Source organism: Macaca thibetana, chromosome 7, assembly GCF_024542745.1.
Source record: "Macaca thibetana thibetana isolate TM-01 chromosome 7, ASM2454274v1, whole genome shotgun sequence".
NCBI classification, from domain to species: Eukaryota; Metazoa; Chordata; class Mammalia; order Primates; family Cercopithecidae; genus Macaca; species Macaca thibetana.
The window spans coordinates 42,384,528-42,404,472 of NC_065584.1; the positions used below are offsets into that span (position 1 = coordinate 42,384,528).

Genomic DNA, 19,945 nt, shown 5'->3' on the forward strand with positions numbered 1-19,945 from the left:
TAATGTAAAATACTGAGTTTATATGAGTCTGTAAGGTTAGTGTCTTTACTTAGGAGAATAGTAATTTAGTCCTAGTAAGTATCCTTACAAGGTCTCCAGTAGTTCCTTACATTTATAGAGGTCTTTACAGTTTAAAATCACCATGTAATCACTCTCATGTGATTGTATAGCACCTTAAAAGTTTCCAAAGCTCTTTCATCATACCTGATGACTTACCATCTTCATCACTGCTCTGTAGCATTTACCATCCCCATTTTGCACAACAATTTTTTAGAAAATATGGGCTCATAAAATTACAGAATCTCTACAAGGTCACCCAACTAATTTGTGTGCACTAAGTTGTGAACTCAACTTCAGTGCTTCCCCATTTCCACACCTGACTTCCTATTACAGACTTCTGCAAACAATAATAACAAAAAATAAAATGTAGCTCAGCCCATCATAGCATTTGAGGGCTATAAGCCAACTTCCCATTTGACAGATGAGAAAATCCAGGCACAAAAAAGTTGAGGCTTTGCCCCAGGTCACACGGTTATCAACAGAGTCCAGATACTGGATCCCTATCTCCTCATTATCCAGTTCAGAGCTCATCCTACTTTGCCCTGCTTCCTCTCATACTTTGTGGATAGCTAGATATAAATCACATGTGTACATTTGGAATCTTGGAGTAAGTGCCTTTAATAGGCCTGTCCTCTGAAGTATGGGAGCCTAACAGATTAAAAATGCTTTAGGTTGATTTAAAAAGGCATCTCTGGCCTTTGAATTTAGCTTTAAAAGCTTGGAATGTTTGTCTTCTTACTCCATAATAGTATAATCAGTATACTTACCACATTAAGCAATGCAGAAACACCTGCTGTGAGTCGTGCCCACATTTCTCTTGTTGGTATAGATGGATGTAAACCCAGATAATGGCAAGACTGACAGAGTTGTTTCATGTTAGATTTTGAAGGGAGAGAATCATTCAGATTTGAAACATGATTTCTAAAATTACCAGTTATCAGAGGATGCATGAGGGCTAGTTCCACAACATAAGGTAAAAATGAGCATGCCTGGCCAGGTGCAGCGGCTCACACCTGTAATCCCAGCACTTTGGGAGGTTGAGGCAGACAGATCATGAGGTCAGGAGATCGAGACCATCCTGGCCAACATGGTGTATGTCTCTACTGAAAATACAAAAATTAGCTGGGTGTGGTGGTGCTTGCCTGTAATCCCAGCTACTCAGGAGGCTGAGGCAGGAGAATGACTTGAACCCGGGAGGTGGGAGGCAGAGATTGCAATGAGCTGAGATCGCACCACTACACTCCAGCCTGGCAACAAAGCAAGACTCCATCTCAAAAAAGCAAAACAAAACAAAAAAAAGAGTGTGCCTTGCAGGGATGCAATCAGAAAATTGTAAAACCATGTTCATAGCTGTATTATTCACATTAGCCAAAAGGTGGGAGCAACCCAAGTGTCAGTCAACAGATGAATGGATAAACAAAATGTGTTCCATGCACATAATGGATTATTATTCAGCCTTAAAAAGAAAGGAAATGCTGACCACGGTGTAACATGGATGAACTCTGAAGACATCATGCTAAGTGAAATAAGCCAATCACAAAAAGACAAGTAATGTGTAAGATACTTGGAGTAGTGAAATTCACAAAGACAAAAAGTAGAATAGTGGTTGCCAGAGCTGAGGGAAGGGGAGAATGGAGAGTTCGTGTTGAATAGGCTCAGAGGTTCAGCTGGGGAAGATGAAAAAGTTCTGGAGATGTATATGGTGGTGATGGTTGCACAACAACGTGAATGTACCTAATGCCACTGAACTGTATAGTACACTTAAAAATGGTTAAAATGATGAATTTTATGTTATGTATGTTTTGCTGCAATAAAGAAAGAAATGAATGCTCCCTGTTTATTGGTTTCTTCCCTCATTTTCAACAGGCAGCAGAGCATGTGTCCTTGGGGCAGCCCAGGGATTCCAGCTCAAGCTCCAGAGTGTTTTCATCCTTCTTCAAAACTTCACCAAAAACTCCACCACAAGAAAACAGTAAGACAAACCCCACAAGTGAAACAGATGGCCTGGTCTCTTCAAAAGACAGTGCCCCTAAAAAAGAAAAGATTGGTTCTTAATAGGAAAAAAACAGTTCTAAAAGACATTTTGGGAGCAATTGAAAAAGTGTGAATATGGACACAGTATTAAATAATATTAAAGAATAATTATCAGTTATTGTAGATGTGGTGATAGTGTTGTGGTTATGTAGGATAATGTCCTTATTTGGGGTAACCATATGCTGAAGTATTTAAAGTGTCATGATGCTTGGCAACTTACTTTCAAATTATTAAGGGGAAAATATATGTACTCACCAAACAGTAAAATAATAGCACAAAAAAAACCCACAAATAATGCAGAAAACAAAATGGCAAAGACATAGATAAAATAATTATTCAGTGTAAATGATACTGGGCGTGGTACCTCACACCTGCAATCCCAGCACTTTGGGAGGCCAAAGTGGGGCTGTCCGCTTGAGCATAGGAGTTCAAGACCAGCCTGTGCAACATGGAGAAACCCCATCTCTACCAAAAACACAAAAATTAGCTGGGCATGCACCTGTAGTCCCAGCTACTCTGTAGACTGAAATAGGAGGATTGCTTGAGCCTAGGGAGGTCGTACTACTGCACTCCAGCCTGGGCAACAAAGTAAGACCCTATCTCAAAAAGTGATAATAATCATAATGAAAAAAAGTAAATGATGTATTTAAAGGTGTTACTTGTATTAGTTTTTCAACATTTTTGTACATGTGATAATTGTTATTATAAAGTGTTTAAAAATTGAGTATCTGTGGTTTAATAAATATTTTTATTAATTTTTTGTTTAAAATCGACACAAAATAATCGTACATATTTATGCGGTACAATGTGATGTTTCAATGCATGTATATACTGTATAATGATCAACTCAAGGTAATTACTATACCCATCACTTTAAACATTTATCATTTCTTTGTAATAACACTCAAAATCTTCCAACTATCTTGAAACGTAGACTGCATTGCTATTAGTTACAGTCACCCTACCATGTAATAGAACACTAGAACTTATTCCTCCTAACTGTAACTTTTTACCTGTTGACCAATCTCTCCTGTTCTCTTCCCTTCCCTACCCTCCCCAGCCTCTGGTAACTACTATTCTACTCTCTGCTTCTATGAAATCAACTCTTTCGGATTTCACATATGTGTGGAACTCATGTGGTGTTTGTCTTTCTGTGCCTGGTTTACTTCACTTAACGTCATGTCCTCCAAGTTCATCCAGTAGTCACTATTAAATTGCAAATTTATGCCTTCTCTAGTCAAACCACCATTACCACCAGTTCAGGGTGTACCCGGCACTTTGCTAAACCTTCACACACACTATTTTATGTGATTCGCACTCTGCCTCTATCAAGAGACTATTGTCATTACCCTCACTTTTGCAGATGAGAAACTGAGGTGCAGACATTAAGTAACTTCTCCAAGATTATGCAGCTAGTGAGTGACAGAGCCAGGGTTTACACACAGACAGTCTGGCAGTCTGGCTGTAGAATAGGTTACATCTTCCAAACTGGAAGTCCTGAAGAAAATTTTAGATACTGAGGCAAGCCTATGATGGAGATGTGTTGGGGAGCCTCGAATCATGGCCATTAAGTGGGTATCTCAACTACCTAAGGGGAGGGTCTGCTTAGGCTGCGGAGCCCAAAAGAAATAGCCTCTGTTGGTGTATTCTAACAGTGAATCTGGGTATCTTGCCCCTCCCAGGGAAGCTGAGATTGTTTTACAGCTATTATCTCATCTGTAGCCCTAGGCAGGATGGGAACTGTTATAAATAACTCTTTCTAGTTTCAGCTCCGGAGACTTGCCCGAGGCTTCTGGCTCTGTGGTCCACATCTGGCTTCTGTAGACAGCAACAACAGTAACTACACAGTGGACATTTATATAATACTTGCTATGTGACAAGCACTCTTCCAAGTGCTTTAAATACACTAACAAATCCCTGCAACACTTCTATGAAGGAGACATATTATCCCCATTTTAGAGATAAGAACACTGAGTCACAGAACATAAGTAAATGCCCAAGGTCACACACCTAGTAAGCAAAGGAACCTGGCTCCCGCCAGAGTCAGTACTCATGGCTTCTATTAATCCAGATGAGACCCAGGAGCTCCCTTCTGGTTCTTACCTCTCCTGGGGAGAACTTTGTCCCAGTGCTTGCCCCTGACCATATGAGTTGAATGAAATCATTGCTGACCCCCACCCAGGTGGCACTGAAAGAGGCCAGCAGTAGTGGCCTCAGTGCCTCTGCCAGATACGTGAGCCAGTGTTCCAGTACTCTGCTGTCCAAATTTTACCTTTGGGCCTTTGTATTTTACAAAGCAGCAGTAACTCCCAAGTGGTTTGATATCGGAAGTCATTGCCCCACCTTGCTGCCTGCTAAGGATGTGGCTGCCCAGCCCTAACAAACCACAGAAAACTTGGATGCTTGTCTTCAACGGAAAGAAGAGAAGGCTTCCTGGTGGGCCCTACCTGATGGAGCCAACCACAAAACCAGCCATTGGACAGGACTAACAGGACTATAAAGTAAGGAAAGGCAGTCCCCTCCCAATTCCCCACCCACACTCTCTCACCTGCCACGTCAGGAAGTGTAGGGTGAACCTCTTTACACTCAGGTGTTAGTCAGGCTTCCTCACCCCTCCCAAGGGGGCATCGTAATATGGGATCCCTTGGAGGCAGCAATGACTCACCCAAAGGAATGACACTGGTAACAGAACTCAAATGATGATAATCAAATGAGGCTTTTTATTGTTTTTTTCCTTTCTGCTATAGGAAAAAAAGAAAAAAAAATCTTTTTCTTTTCTTTTTTTTTTTTTTTTTCTAAGATAGAATTTCACTCTTGTCACCCAGGCTGGAGTGCAATGGCGCAATCTTGGCTCACTGCAACCTCTGCCTCCAAGGTTCAAGCAATTCTCCTCCCTCAGACTCCTGAGTAGCTGGGATCACAGGCATCTACCACCACGGCTGGATAATTTTTGTATTTTTAGTAGAGACGGGGTTTCACCATGTTGGCCAGGCTGGTCTTGAACTCCTGACCTCAAGTGATCCACCCACTTCAGCCTCCCGAAGTGCTGGGATTACAGGCATAAGCCACTACACCTGGCGGAAAAAAAAAAATCTGTTCCTCTTCACTGACCTCCTAGCTCCCCAGTTAGCCAAGGCTTCGTGTTCAGTGGTCAGTCTTAGTTCCTCATTTTGTCTTGGGGGTAGTGGTGGCAGCAGTTAGCTAACGGTTTCTCTGTAATTCAAGGGTCAAGCCCAAGAAGGAATTAGATGGCAGTACCCCAAAGGATGAGGTGGGGACTGGGTAGAGAGAAGCTAGAGCTTTATGGATGAGAGAGAGAATTGGATTCTACGAGTCTGGGAGGACATAAGGAGAGGCATCCTCAAATAATGGAGCTTTGTGCCTTTTCTGTAAAGGGCTCTGGAGGTTGTTGGTGTCTAGGGGAGCAGTTGGTGCCTGGAAGTCAGAATGTCTTTGTAGGAGGGGTTTAGGGGCAGCAATTTGATTGACAGGCCAGGAGGGGAAGAGGATGCTCTAAGCTGTTTACATGGCTACATACATGAAAATGAGAAAATATTAATTACCTACAACAAAGAACAGGGTATGCTGACCTAGATTATGGGGAGAAGATCTAAAGTTCCCTCAACACTCCTTCTACCACCACCACCACTCAAACTTGGCACATGACTAATACCGCAAGGAAACTCTCTAACTATATAACCTTGGAAATATCAACGAGGGCCCCTGTGGTAGAGCCTGCAGGTAAAGTAGGCACTTTGAGGGGAATCCTTTTAGTCCAATAGCTGTGTCACATAACAAAAGAAGCAACATTAATAATGGTGGCTATTTTGTTGGCTAACTCAATCCCCTGTCCCATTTTGCTATTACCAAGCAGGGCCCTGGATTCTAGTATGGCCCAACAGAAAAGAGGGGATTTCAATAATCATTAATATTGGGGATTGCACCAGCCAGGGCAAGGTGGGGCTCACAGTATGATTCCATTCGATTGAAGAAAGTAAAGCGATGTGCATTTCCTTGCTCCTTGGCAAAGTGGAGCGAATTCATACCTGTTATTTAGGCACCAGTGGGAGAGTGGTGGAGTGGGGAGGGAGGCAGAGTGATCCTCAAATCACCAGGCAGCAGGAGAAGCTGCCAGGCTCTGCCTTCCTCCATTTGCCTTTAGTTGGCAAAAGACAAATTAGCCCAGCGCCTCCTGAGCTGAGTTTGCAGTGCAGTCTGCAAGAATGTTTGCTTGGGGAGCAGCACTGTTCTTTAACTCAGCAGGTGTAATTCCATCACATGATTGTCTTGGATCTGCTTTTCCCCACTCCAGCCTGAGCTTGCCAAGTCAGAGAACTATAGCTGAGAAATAAATAGTTCTTCTCTGTGTCAGCCCAGGAAACACTAGGGGTCCCTTTACATGGAATAGAATGAGCATTTCCTTACTGCTGGGTTAGAGAAGGCCTGTCTCCCTGCCCTTGAGGCCAACAAGCCAGAACTTCCTCTTCATAGGAAACTCACTGGCTTCCACGGGAAGCCAGACTGGGCCCTGCAGCCTGCCCTACCCATGCCCAGGCTTTATAGTTCGCCAACATACCAGTCAAAGGAAGAAGACTAGGGCCTTCACAGGGACACAGAGACAGGGCTAAGTGCTCTACTGCCTTGGAAACTTTCGGTACAACCTTGGCATCTCTAGCCCAGAAAGTTACTTCTATTGCAGTTTAAGGTTACTACCTTGGACAGGTAACTTTCACCTTCTGGAAATTGCTGACAAGGAAGCTAAATGAGAGGGACCTCCCCAGCCATAGCCTGGAAAGCTCAGCCATTCAGCCCAGGAGCCAAGATAAGTGAGCCTGGTCAGTGCCGGCAGCCTGGGCCACTCATACCTAAAGACTCGCAGGGCCCTGTGAAGCCAGGTCGGGGTCTGACCTTCCTCTTTCAGGGTACAGATGTTCCCTCTGCATGTCTGTTGCAGGACTAAGCTGGCTTGCGAGACTCTGGGGTTTCTGCACAGCCCTGACAGGGACCAAGAGAAGAGAGACTATCCTTGAGTTCTAGGGACTCCTTTTTTACTTTTAGTAGAGACAAGGTCTTGCTGTTGCCCAGGCTGTTCTCAAACTCCTGAGCTCAAGCGGTCCTCCCACCTCACCCTTCCAAAGTGCTGGGATTACAGATGTGAACCACTGCCCTCAGCTTGAGTACTTACTGGAAGTTCAGATTTCTGGGCTTTTTCTGGAATGAGACACAATACAAAACCCTAACACTTGATGTTATGTTTCTTTTTTTTTTTTCTTTGAGACAGAGTCTTGCTCTCTTCCCCCGGCTGGAGTGCAGTGGCACGATCTCAGCTCACTGCAACCTCCACCTCCCGGGTTCAAGAGGTTCTCCTGCTTCAGCCTGCCAAAATAGCTGAGATTACACGCACCCGCCACCACGCCCGGCTAATTTTTTTGTATTTTTAGTAGAGACGGGGTGTCACCATGTTGGTCAAGCTGTTCTTGAACTCCTGACCTCAAATGATCCGGCCCACCTCGGACTCCAAAAGTACTGGAATTGCAGTCATAAGCCACTGCACCCGCCACTTAATGATAGGTTTCTTATAAACCTACTGCATGGTTATATAAACAAGATGATAGAAAAGGAAATCTCTGTACTGTTGTCTTCAGTGCTTGTTAAGATACACAGTAGCCACTCCAGTACCTTAGCCATCTCTGACAGGTGCTAGATTTTCCCCATTTGCTACTCATAATCTTCTCCCCACCCTTCTTTGCCCTGCTTTCTGCCCATGAGGCTGAGTTACAAGGATGACATCAGTAGGCTGCCTTTGCCCTCCAACCTCTAGGGGTTGGCCAAGGAAGTCGGCATATTTATTTTTCTGGTTCCTTCCTGCCAGGTGGCCCTCTATCAGCTTTCTAGGTTCCTTTAATGGGTTCCATCGCCTTGCCCTTACAGACACGGTGGCTGTAGTGGCTCTTACACTTACCAGTCCAAGGGTACTGCATGTCCCTTTTGCTTTGTCTAAGCCCAGTCCATGCTTTGTAAATAGTGACTTTATTACACTCTTCCTAAATGACTCAATGTAAGGCCATCCTTTTTTTTTTTTTTTCCTAGGACCCTAACAGATGAAACCTTTAGAACATTTTGCCCTTATTACTATTTCTAAGTTAATATGGGGAAATTTTACTTGACTCTGCCCTTTCCTAACTTTTTTGCACATAAAATTTTATTTTTTCTTTTTCTTTTTCTTTGAGACAGGGTCTACTCAGACTGGAGTGTAGCAGTGAATTCCTGGGCTTAAGCAATCCTCCTGCCTCAGCTTCCCAAGTAGCTGGGACTATAGATGTAAATAACACTTAAAAAAAATTTTTTTTTAATTTTAAAAAATTTTAAATTTTTTTTGTAGAGATGGGGTATTGGTATGTCATCCAGGCTGGTCTCAAAGTCCTGGCCTCAAGCCCTCATCCCACCTTGGCCTCCCAAAGTGCTGGGATCATGGGCTTGAGCCACCGGGCTTGGGCTTATTTTCTCCTAGTATTGCTAGTTTTTTTTTTTTTTTTTTTAGACGGAGTCTCACTCTGTCGCCCAGGCTGGAGTGCAGTGGCGTGATCTCAGCTCACTGCAACCTCTGCCTCCCGGGTTTAAGCAGTTCTCTGCCTCAGCCTCCCAAATAGCTGGGGTTACAGGCACCTGCCACCACACCTGGTTAATTTTTGTATTTTTAGTAGAGACAGTTTCACTATCTTGGCCAGGCTGGTCTTGAACTCCTGACCTCATGATCCACCTGCCTTGGCTTCCCAAAGTGTTGGGATTACAGGGGTGAACCACCGCACCTGGCTAAAGTAGTTTTTTAAAATTTAAAATATATACAATAATTTTTTGTTTTTTTAAAAAGCAAGATCCTTACTATAATTGCTTTCAAGAGATAATTTTAGATAATGTATTAGTTCGTTCCTTGTTGATTATAACAGAATATGTGGAACTGGGTCATTTATAAAGAAAAGTAATTTATGTCTTACAGTTATGAAGGCTGAGAAGTCCAGAATTGAGGGGCTGCATCAGTGAGGGGATTCTTGTTGGTGAGGACTCTCTGGGAATCACATGGTGAGGAGCTGAGCAAGCTCACATGCTTGCTTAGGTCTCTCTTCCTCTTCTTAAAAAGCCACTAGTTCCACTCTCATGATTACCTGCTAGTCTATTAGCCCATTAATCCATTAACCTATAAATGGATTAATCATTCATAAGGGTTGAAACCTCTTGATCCAATCAACTCTTAAAGATCCAATACTGTCACATTTGGAGATTAAGTTTCTAACACATGAAATTTGGGGGACACATTCAAACCATAGTAGATAAATAAGGGAAAAAAATTCTTGCAAATTTTGCATTTTAAACCGGCACTGACAGGTGTTTCCGATGCATGCTATGGCTTAAGAAGCACTGCACAAGTCAGCTCTTCAAGCTTCTCACAGGCAGCCGTCCTAAGACATCAGCATCCCCTTCCCTCCATTAGAGCCTACATCAATGAGTTTGAGATAAAGCAATTTTATGTAAAAACAGCCTGATAGCTCCATTTCGGAAACTCTGTCCTTAACACCAGGTTTTGAAGTCCGGGAAACCTGTGTATGTTATTTAACTTAAAAAGTTAAATATGGGCCAGGCACGGTGGCTCATGCCTGTAATCCCAGCATTTTGGGAGGCTGAGGCGGGCGGATCAGCTGAAGTCAGGAGTTCGACACCAGCCTGACCAACATGGCAAAACCCTGCCTCTACTAAAAATACAAAAGTTAGCCAGGCGTGGTGGCACACACCTGTAATCCCAGCTACTCAGGAGACTGAGGCAGGTGAATTACTTGAACCTGAGAGGTGGAGGTTGCAGTGAGCTGAGATCGTGCCACTGCCTCTAGCCTGGGTGACAGAGCGAGACTCTGTCTCAAGAGAAAAAAGTTACATATGTATAGCTATATATTTAAATCACATATATATATGTAAAACTTTAAAAGTTTTATACTCAAGGCTTTTCCTAGAATATACATTCCTCCATATTCCTTATTTTAAAAATTACCTCTTTGTCTCTCAAGCTCAACAACAACTATTCTGTGAAGCTCTTGATCCTTCCACATCTGGCATGAAAATATCCCAAGTTATCTGCATTGGCAGATGGCTTCTGTGCTGAACAGAAGCTTTATCCTAGATTCAGTCTTCTCTCCCAGCACAAGCACCTGACTCGACTTCGGAGGTGTGGAGAAGGTTATGGAACTTCATCCTGCCCTAGTTCACCTTGCCCCAGTTCCAGTCCTACCCACTTACACTTCTTCTTCGTCCAAATGGATTATCCCCCTAATTTTCCCCTTGAAGATATCAATAGGAGATTGATTATCCTCACTGTATGCTCATTATTGTCTTGAGTTGCTCCTTAGAAGCTGTCGCTAAGTACTGCTAAGTACTAAGCCAGGTTCCTGTGGTCCGCTACCGCACCCTAGAAGGGCCTTACGTGAATTAGGCTGGGATGAGTTCCAGCACATGGGAACTATAGGAAAATCTGAAACAGAGGCAAAAAGTGACCTTAGGAATGAAGTCTTCTTTGCATTGATGTGTGACCTGTTCTCCTCAGCAACTTCAGACTGGCTTTTTTTTTTTTTTTTTTTTTTTTTTTCGGGACAGACTTGCTCTTTGTCCAGGCTGGAGTGCAGTGGCACAATCTCAGCTCACTGCAACCTTCACCTCCCCGGTTCAAGAGATTCTCCTGCCTCAGCTTGCTAAGTAGCTGGGATTACAGGTGTGCACCACCATGGCTGGCTAATTTTTTTAATTTTAATAGAGACAGGGTTTTGCCACGTTGGCCAGGCTGGTCTTCCCCAGTGAGTTTTCACCAGCTCTAGCCTGGCCTGACCCTTTTTCTAGTGAAAGGCAGGTCCCACTTGACTGTTATTTTCATCCAAAGGAATGAACAGCCAGAGCCTCTTACTTCCCAGTAAGCAGTAGTGGTTATCATCAAGCACTTGATTACATAGAGCTTTGTTTGGGGAATATAATTTTTTACAAGTCTGGCCAAAATAAAATACAGACTTGCCCCTAAGATCTGCGGGGTCCTGGGCATGAGCGCAGATGGAAGTCCACATGCCACATATATAAAAGTTGTAAATTACACTAACAAACTCATAAAATATTTCAATTCCCCTATACTGATAAATATCCCATCATAAACACAAAATATACACATAGATACAAATATACCGCCCTTAAAAAAGAGAAAGAAAAGGGCTAACCTGGAAGGCCGGTTCAAATGTGGAATTCTTGAACTTCTCAGAGCTCCATGCGGGGACATGGTGGAATGGAAAGAGCTGGCCCCTGACCCACCCCCTACTTCTCTTCCTAGCCCAGGCTCTGTCTCACATGACAAGGGGCCTTGAGTACATTCACGTAGACATGACCAAGCTCCATCCACATTCCCACTCTCATCGCATCACACTTATTGCGCACCTTTCATGCCTAGGGGTTAAGTACAATAGTGGTATGGTCTGTCCTTGGGGAAGTGTACCTGGAGAAGTGGCCCAGGCCCAGGAATTAGGCTCTAGAAGGGGAATATGGGCTCTGAGTGGGAACATTCCATTGGTGGGTTCTTTCCGCCATGAGAGGTATAGCCAAAGTGGGCCAGAGTGAGGCCCTCTAAAGCATGGGACCCTCTAAAACATGGGACCATAGGCAGAAGGCAGAGCTGGTGAAATAAGATAGCTTAGATGGAAGATACAACCAACAGTAGGGAAATCACTAAAGACATGAAAGCTCCAGGTAAAATGGTGGCTGCAGAGAGGAGAGGAGGGAGAGATAGAGATTATCTAGAAAGCAGATGTGAGCAGACATGTAGAATGCACAAACCAGTGCTTCGGCAAATTCTACCTCCTTCCTGAGGAGCCTCCCAAGTCCTGGCTTCAGCTCCTGCCCAGAGTACCCGCACTTCTCTACTGGGCCCTACAGACCCCTTAGAATGTAGACCCTTCTTTACCTAAGCTAGTTGGAGTAGATTACTGTGACTTGACAAAAATAAAGTCTTGACAAGATACCACTTTATGCCGCAAAAGAAACCGAAGTTTTCCCCGAGAGAGAGAGATGGCAGAGAAAGAAAAGGGCTAAAGACAGAGGTTTGAGAAAGATATAAACTTAAAATTCAGAAAAAGAGAAAAAAGAACCCAAGGAAGAGTTGTGATAGGAGTAGGGGAAGAACTAGCTCCCTCGGGTGAGCATTTCAGAAAGAAGAGCTAGGCGGCTGGAAGATGAGGCCTGAGTAAGGGTCACTGGAATTGATGACTAAAAGGTCACCGCTGACCTTCAAGAAAGCACAGCTAGAGACGAGTGTTGGCAGACGGATGTGCCCAGCTGTGCTGGGGAGATGGAGCAGCGGCTTTTCATACATGGCCCAGGGCTTTTCCTGACCTGTATGGGTGTGAGTATGACCCCCCTGCCTGTTTCACCACTTCCTTCTACTGAGCATGCTGGGGAACCCTGGCACCCTTGGGGCCAAGGCAGATTTGAAGTGTGTTAAAGAACAGGGAGTGAAGTGCCATGATCCCGAATGTGACTCCCTAAGGACAGAGTGTCTGGAAAAAAACCAACCAACCAACTGAAGAACCACTGTGTTTTGGGGATCCCTAGTCTTTACCTGAAACACTGGGAATTACCTCTTCCTCTTATTCTGCATTCCTTTAGGATAGTTAAGGACAAGTTCCAGCTCAGACAGGTAGCAACCTCCGCTGCTCTGCCTGCCTGACAAGGTGAGCCAGCTTCTCATTTCCTCGTCTTGTCTCAAGGTGTGTACATGTGTGTGTGTGTACGTGTGTACAGGGGAGGATCCCCGACAGAGTCTTTCTTCCAAGTCCCAGCAATTTGGCCGGGCACAGTGACTCATGCCTGTAATCCCAGCACTTTGGGTAGCCAAGGCTGAAGGATTGCTTGAAGCCAGGAGTTCAAGACCAGCCTGGACAACATTGCAAGACCTCATCTCTACCTAAATAAATGAATAAATAAATACAACCAAAACCAAAAAGTTGCCAGGCAAGGTGGTACACACTGTATTCCCAGCTACTCAGGAGGCTGAGGTGGGAGGATCATGTGAGCTCAGGAGGTCGAGGCTGCATGGGACAGCCTGGGCCCAACTTCTCCATCATGACCACTGCTCGGAGACTGCCATATAAGAGAGAATTTCGGAACTGTGAGGTTTGACCCTCATGATGGACCCGCTGCTCTGACTGGCTTGCTGTGAGCTGTCACCCCACCCTATTTCTCCTCACCCTTCAACCACAGCTCCCAACCTGAGTGATCACCAGGCTGCGTGACTCCCACTGCACCCCCTGCCAAGAGTGAAAGAGAGGACAGAGTCCACTGGCTGGTCCTTCCTGCAAAGTTTATGAAACGGGAACAGTGTCAGCAACGTCTCCCCTCCCCTGACTCAGCAGCGTGCACTGTCAGCACTTCCAGCCTCCCCGTGACAGTGCACTCCATGGAGAAATAAAAAATAACTGCTCGTTAGAAAAATGGGAGAGTCCTGACCTTTTCCCATTGATTTTTCCCATTTTTTAATTTAAATATCTGCAGCCTGTGGGTATTAGCATCCACTGTCAACTTTCTCGGTGAAGCCATTCCCTAAGGTCCTTCCCCTCTTCACAGGAGACAGGATGTTTCTTAACCTACAGAAGAAGTTTGCTTTTCTTCTCTGAGGACCTAAAGGGAGTTTACCAAATAATATTTTCACATATTTCACTCGATCCTCTTAATTGTCTTGTGAAATAGGTATTATTATCTCCATTCCACAAGAGAGAAACAGACGTTCTGAATGGTCCAGTGACTTGCTCAAGGCTGCTGAGTTCGTAGGTCCTGGACCTGAGAATTGACTTCTGCCTCCTGACTCTAAAGTCTATGCCAGGCTAACAAATCCAAGGGTGGGGGCTGGCACAGTAGGAGTGTAGTGTGGGAGACAGAATCTCAAATCCTTGTCTTTCCCTCTTTTCATAGAGCCCAGACATTGTGAGTTAAAAATAATAATAATAATAATAATTCTCAGGCTGGGTGCGGTAGCTCACGCCTGTAATTCCAGCACTTTGGGAGGCCAAGGCGTGCAGATCACTTGAGGTCAGGAGTTCGAGACCAGCCCAGCCAATGTGGCAAAACCCCATCTCTACTAAAAACACAAAAAATAGCTGGGCATGGTGGGGGGCGCCTGTAGTCCCAAGCTACTCGGGAGGCTGAGGTGAGAGTGAGAGGTGATAATGTGCTAGCAGCCCTCACTCTCAGCGCCCCCTAGGCCTCCGCGTCCACTCTGGCGGCACTTGAGGAGCCCTTCAGCCGGCCACGGCACCATGGGAGCCCCTCTCTGGGCTAGCTGAGGCTTGAGCCTCCTCCCTCTGCTTGCCGGGAGGTGTGGAGGGAGAGGCACGGGCGGGAACAGGGGCTGGCTGCCTCGCTCGCTGGTCAGTGTGAGTTCTGGCAGACGCGGGCATGGGCTCCGCGGGCCCTGCAGGTCCCACACACAGAGCAGCCAGCCGGCGCCGCCAGCCCAGGGCAGTGAGGGGCTTAGCACCCGGGCCAGCAGCTGTGGAGGTTGTGCCGGGTTCCCCAGTGCCGGCCCGCCGACACTGCACTCAAATTCTCGCCAGGCCCTAGCTGCCTCCCTGCGGGGCAGGGCTCGGGACTTGCAGCCCGCCCTGTCTGAGCTCCTCCCCCTACGGTGGGCTCCCTGGCAGCCTGAGCCTCCCGGACTGGTGCCACTCCCTGCTCCATGGCGCCCAGTCCTATGGACAGCCCAAGGGCTGAAGAGTGCAGGCGCGGCTCGGGACTGGCCGGCAGCTCCGCCTGCAGCCCTGGTGCAAGATCCACTGGGTGAAGCCAGCTGGGCTCCTGAACTGGATGCCGACTTGAGGAACTTTTATATCTAGCCAGATGATCGTATGTGCACCAATCAGCACTTTGTGTCTAGCTCAGGGTTTGTAAATACACCAGTCAGTACTCTGTATTTAGCTAACCTAGCTAGTGGAGACTTGGAGGACTAGCACTCTGTGACTCTGCGTCTAGCTCAAGGATTGTAAATGCACCAATCAGCACTCTGTGTCTAGCTCAGGGTTTGTATATGCACCAATCAGCACTCTATGTCTAGCTCAAAGTTTGTGAATACACCAATTGGTATTGGTACTCTGTATCTAGCTAACTCTGTATCTAGTTAACTAGCACTCTGTGACTCTGTGTCTATCTCAAGGATTGTAAAGGTACCAATCAGCACTCTGTCCAAACGGACCAAGCAGCTCTCTGTAAAATATACCAATCAATCAGCTCTCTGTAAAATGGACCAATCAGCAGGATGTGGATGGGGCCAGATAAGGGAATAAAAGCAGGCTGCCGGAGCCAGTCAGTGGCAACCCGCACGTCCCCTTCCACAAGGTGGAAGCTTTGTTCTTTGGTTCTTTGCAATAATTCTTGCTGCTGCTCACTCTTTGGGTCCACGCTGCCTTTATGAGCTATAACACTCAGCGAGAAGGTCTGCAGCTTCACTCCTGACAGCAAGACCACGAACCCACCAGAAGGAAGAAGCTCCAGACACATCTAAACATCTGAAGGAACAAACTCTGGACACCCCATCTTTAAGAATTGTAACACTCACCGCGAGGGTCCGTGGCTTCATTCTTCAAGTCAGTGAGACCAAGAACCCACCAATTCTGGACACAGGAGGATCGCTTGAACCTGGACCTGGGAGGCAGAGGTTGCATTGAGCCAAGTTTGTGCTACTGCATTCCAGCCCAGGAGACAGAGCAAGATTCTGTCTCAAAAAAAAAAAAAAAAAAAGTCAAAGAGAAAGAGCAAAAAAAATACACTGACCCTTAGAGCAACGGCTTTATATCTTGATCTGGTACATCACACACGTACACGCACGCGCGCACACACACACAACTGGGCCAAAAGCTTTAGCAAGAGTAATACACTCTGATATATTTTGTTCTACTCCATTGAATTCTTTTTTTCCCCTTTTAATGATGGTTTTGACCCACAACATTGATTACCCACAATTGAAAAATGCTGCCTTAAAGCATAAACTATGCATTCAGAGACAAGCTCTCATACTACTCTTGTATAAAGTGCCAACTTATACAGTGCCCCAACACAAGAGTCCGTGTTCAGGAAATACTTGTTGAGCCTCTGGGCTTTTAAGGAGCCAATAATCCACAAGTTAAACAACTTGTTCTGGAAACTCCCCAGTTTGGTTTATGTGGAAAAGATCATGCTAATTCCAAATCCCAACAAACAAATCATTCACACACGTGCATACAAAAGAAAAACCTGGAAATGGATCTCTGTTGTGAATCTAGACTTGAAATTTTAAAATAAAATACTAGCAAATAGATTTCTTTCAGCAGGCATGAGTTAAGTGTCTGCCCAGTGCTGTGCACTGTCCTAGTGTCTAGAGATACAGAAACAAATAGGATCCAGGCCCTGCCCTCAAGGAGCTGCAGAGTGGCGGGAGGCTGAGAAGCAAAGCCTACAGTGCAGTGTGATGAGGGTAGCACAGGCTGTCAGGGAGTAGAAGGAAGTTATCTACCCAACCTAAAGGGCATAAAGATGGTTTCCTTGGAGCTACTCAGAGCCTAGACTTGAAAGGATGTAAGTTAGGTGGGAAAATAAATGGAGGACAGAGGTTTCAGGCAAAAGGAATAGCATGTGCAATGCTGTGGCAGTCACAGTTGATTGTCTATCCCATAACCAATCCCTATGTTCCGTGCTGGCAGTATGTTAATTATTTTGGGAAGGCATGGAGAGAGAGTGTCTACTACTCCTCTATATAATTTAGGGGGAAATCCTGACTAATATGAGCCAATCATCATGATCCCAGGATCCTTGCCAATTATTGGTTTAGGAATGAGCATAATAAGACCTGAGTCTGGCCAATGAAATTTCAGGAAAGAACTTCCAGGAACAGGCTTGGGAAAAGGTTTCCTTGTTCTTAAAGAGACTCATGGTAAGAAAGAGTCTGTTTTGGCCAGGCGCGGTGGCTTACGCCTGCAATTCCAGACCTTTGGGAGGCCGAGTCGGGCCGATCACCTGAGGTCTGGAGTTTGAGACCAGCCTGGCCAGCATGGTGAAACTCCGTCTCCATGAAAATACAAAAATTAGCTGGGCGTGGTGGCAGGCACCTGTAATCCCAGCTACTCGGGAAGCTGAGGCAGGAGAATCACTTGAACACGGGAGGTGGAGGTTGCAGTGAGCCGAGATCGCACAAATGGACTCCAGCCTGGGCAACAAAGCAAGACTCCATCTCAAAAAAAAAAAAAAAAAAGAAAGAAAAGAAAGAAAGAAAGAAACTGTTTCCTTCAGCTAGATGCTTTACTGTGTCAGTGAAATTCCTGGCTGTGATGTGGTCATTTCGTGCCCACGAGACAATCTACCTGGAGGGTGCCAAACCAGAAAGACAGAAAAACCAGGGACTTCAATGACTTTGTTGAGTAGCCGAATTAACCAACCCTAGAGCTACTCTAGCCCACAACATGATGTCATCATGTAAGCTAATTGATTTTCCCCATCGTAAAAGTCAGTTGAGTCGGGGTTTTGTGTTACTTGCAGTCAAAATGAAATTAAACGAACTGGGCACAGTTGAGTTTACCTGTGTTACCAGCTATTTGGGAGGCTGAGGCAGGAGGATCACTTCAGTCAAGGAGTTCAAGGCCAGCCTGGACAACATAGTGAGACCCATCTCTTAAAATAAAAATAATTAAATGAATGCAAAAGCTATAGACAAGGAAAAGGCATGTTCTGGGTTCTGCAAGGCAAAAATTGAGATCCAGAGGCCAAATCATACTATACTACAAACTTTAGCTTCAACATGAGATGCAAATGGCTGGTAAACATATGAAAAACTTGACCTCACTATTAAAGATAAAAGCACTTTGAAACTAAAATGAGATGTCATTTTTCACCTCCAGATTGACAACGATCAAAAAGCTTCATCATATCCAATATTGTCAAGAAGAAACCAGCACACCTATATGTTGCTGATGGGATGGTAAATGGCATAAATCTATGGACGGTAATTTGGTAATAACTTTCAAACCAAAAATGGACTTGATCTGACAATTCCAGTTTTAGGTATTTTATCCTACAGATATAGTTGGATGTATGGAAAATGACATGCACAAGGATGTTAGTTACAGCATTGTTTGTAAAAGCAAATTGGCTAACAACTATTTAATTGTTCATTATAATAAGTGATTGATACATTATTACATTCATATTGAGTTATATGCCACCATTAAAAGGAAGGAAACAGTTCTGTACCTATTGATATGGAACTGAATCAAATAAATATTGTTAATCAAGAAAAGCAATATGTTAAATAGTACAGAATGGTATGCTACTAATTTTTTTTTTTTTTTGAGACATAGTTTCACTCTGTTGCCCAAGCTGGAGTGCAACGGCATGATCTCAGCTCACTGCAACCTCTGCCTCCCGGGTACAAGCTGGTATGCTACTATTTACGTATATAGGGAAGAATATTTGAAAATACATAAGACACGTTTGGAATAATCGCAAGAAACTGATAGTATCAGCTTCCCTAAGGAAAGGAATTAAGTGGATGGAAGTCAGGCAAGGAAGGGAGACTGACTTCCACTGTATATACATACCTTCTGAATTTTGTGCCATGTACATACATTGCACATTCAAAATAATTCATTAATAGAAGGAGGACTTAATTCCCCAAATAAAAGAATATCTTAATCGGAAATACCACAACCTATTAAGCTCAAAAGAAATTGTTTGATTTTTTTTCTATAACTGCAAAAATGGCATTCAGTATTCAATATACATTCATTTTTAAGTGCTAGTAGAGATAGAATGAGTCTTCTTAATAAAGAGTACCTAATATTGGACATCATATTAAATTATGATTTTTGTAGAAGACATTGTCAATCCTTAGAGATCACAATAAGTTGCCTCCAAAAAAAGCTAGAAAGAAAATTAATCTCAAAATTAAATTAGTAAGATCCTCATACCACAAATGTGATTAGCTACATATTTGAAGGTAAATCTAAAGATTGTAATTTGTGACTGAAGAGATTAAGAAGAGACAGTATTCCAGTCCAGGTGTTCTGGGAATAATTTCAGGGAGGCAGGAGAACGTAACAGTAATGCCTCAAACGGAAACTTGAACCCTAGCTGGAAAAAGACCTAGTGCATGTGGGGGAATTAGTCAACCAGGCAAACACATCAGTTCCCCCTAAACATGGCTAAGTGGGGAAGAATCTCTTTGCCAAGCAGACTTCCACGTATACTTCCAGCCTTAGCCATAACCTGCCTTAGCTGGGAGATAATTCTTGAAATTAGCTCACTCCTTGGTACGATTTCATGTTTCTTAAGCATCTCTGAATAATCTGGCTGTCTCTGAGGTTTATCTAAGGAGAGAACATATATAATGGTCAGGCTGACTTAAGCATTCTAGTCCACTCAAAGATTGTATTTTAATTGTAAACTGCTGAACTTCAAAGTCCCATTCCAGTTTCAGAGGTTCTCCCCCAATCCCCACCACCACCTCCCACCCTGGAATCAGCTAAGGTCCCAGTTGCAACTCCATTGCAGGACATCTTGTTACAGGTGTGTCTTCTGTAAAAAACCCTCTGCAGACAACTCTCCATCTCAGAGTCTGTTTCTATGGCACCCAGTCTAAGATACAATGTATGTATGCAAACATATATACGTATATACATACATTTCTTTATAAAGAAATCTATAAAACCTTCTATGTGATGGCCAGGCACGGTGCTCACACCAGTAATTCCAGCACTTTGGAAGGCCAAGACGGGCAGATCACCTGAGGTCAGGAGTTCGAGACCAGCCTGACCAA

At 44.4% G+C, this 19,945-nt stretch overlaps 1 long non-coding RNA gene across 1 annotated transcript in view; it reads right to left on the minus strand.

Moving 5' to 3' along the window:
- Window positions 1-872: 872 nt before the first annotated feature.
- The window catches only part of LOC126959771 (uncharacterized), a 74,502-nt gene continuing 55,429 nt past the window's right edge, over window positions 873-19,945 (minus strand). Inside the window, exons 2-4 of the long non-coding RNA XR_007727649.1 lie at window positions 15,719-15,804; window positions 4,643-4,773; window positions 873-2,089 (exon numbers count right to left, since the gene is read on the minus strand). This is a non-coding gene — a long non-coding RNA (uncharacterized LOC126959771). The remainder of the gene's footprint in view (window positions 2,090-4,642; window positions 4,774-15,718; window positions 15,805-19,945) is intronic.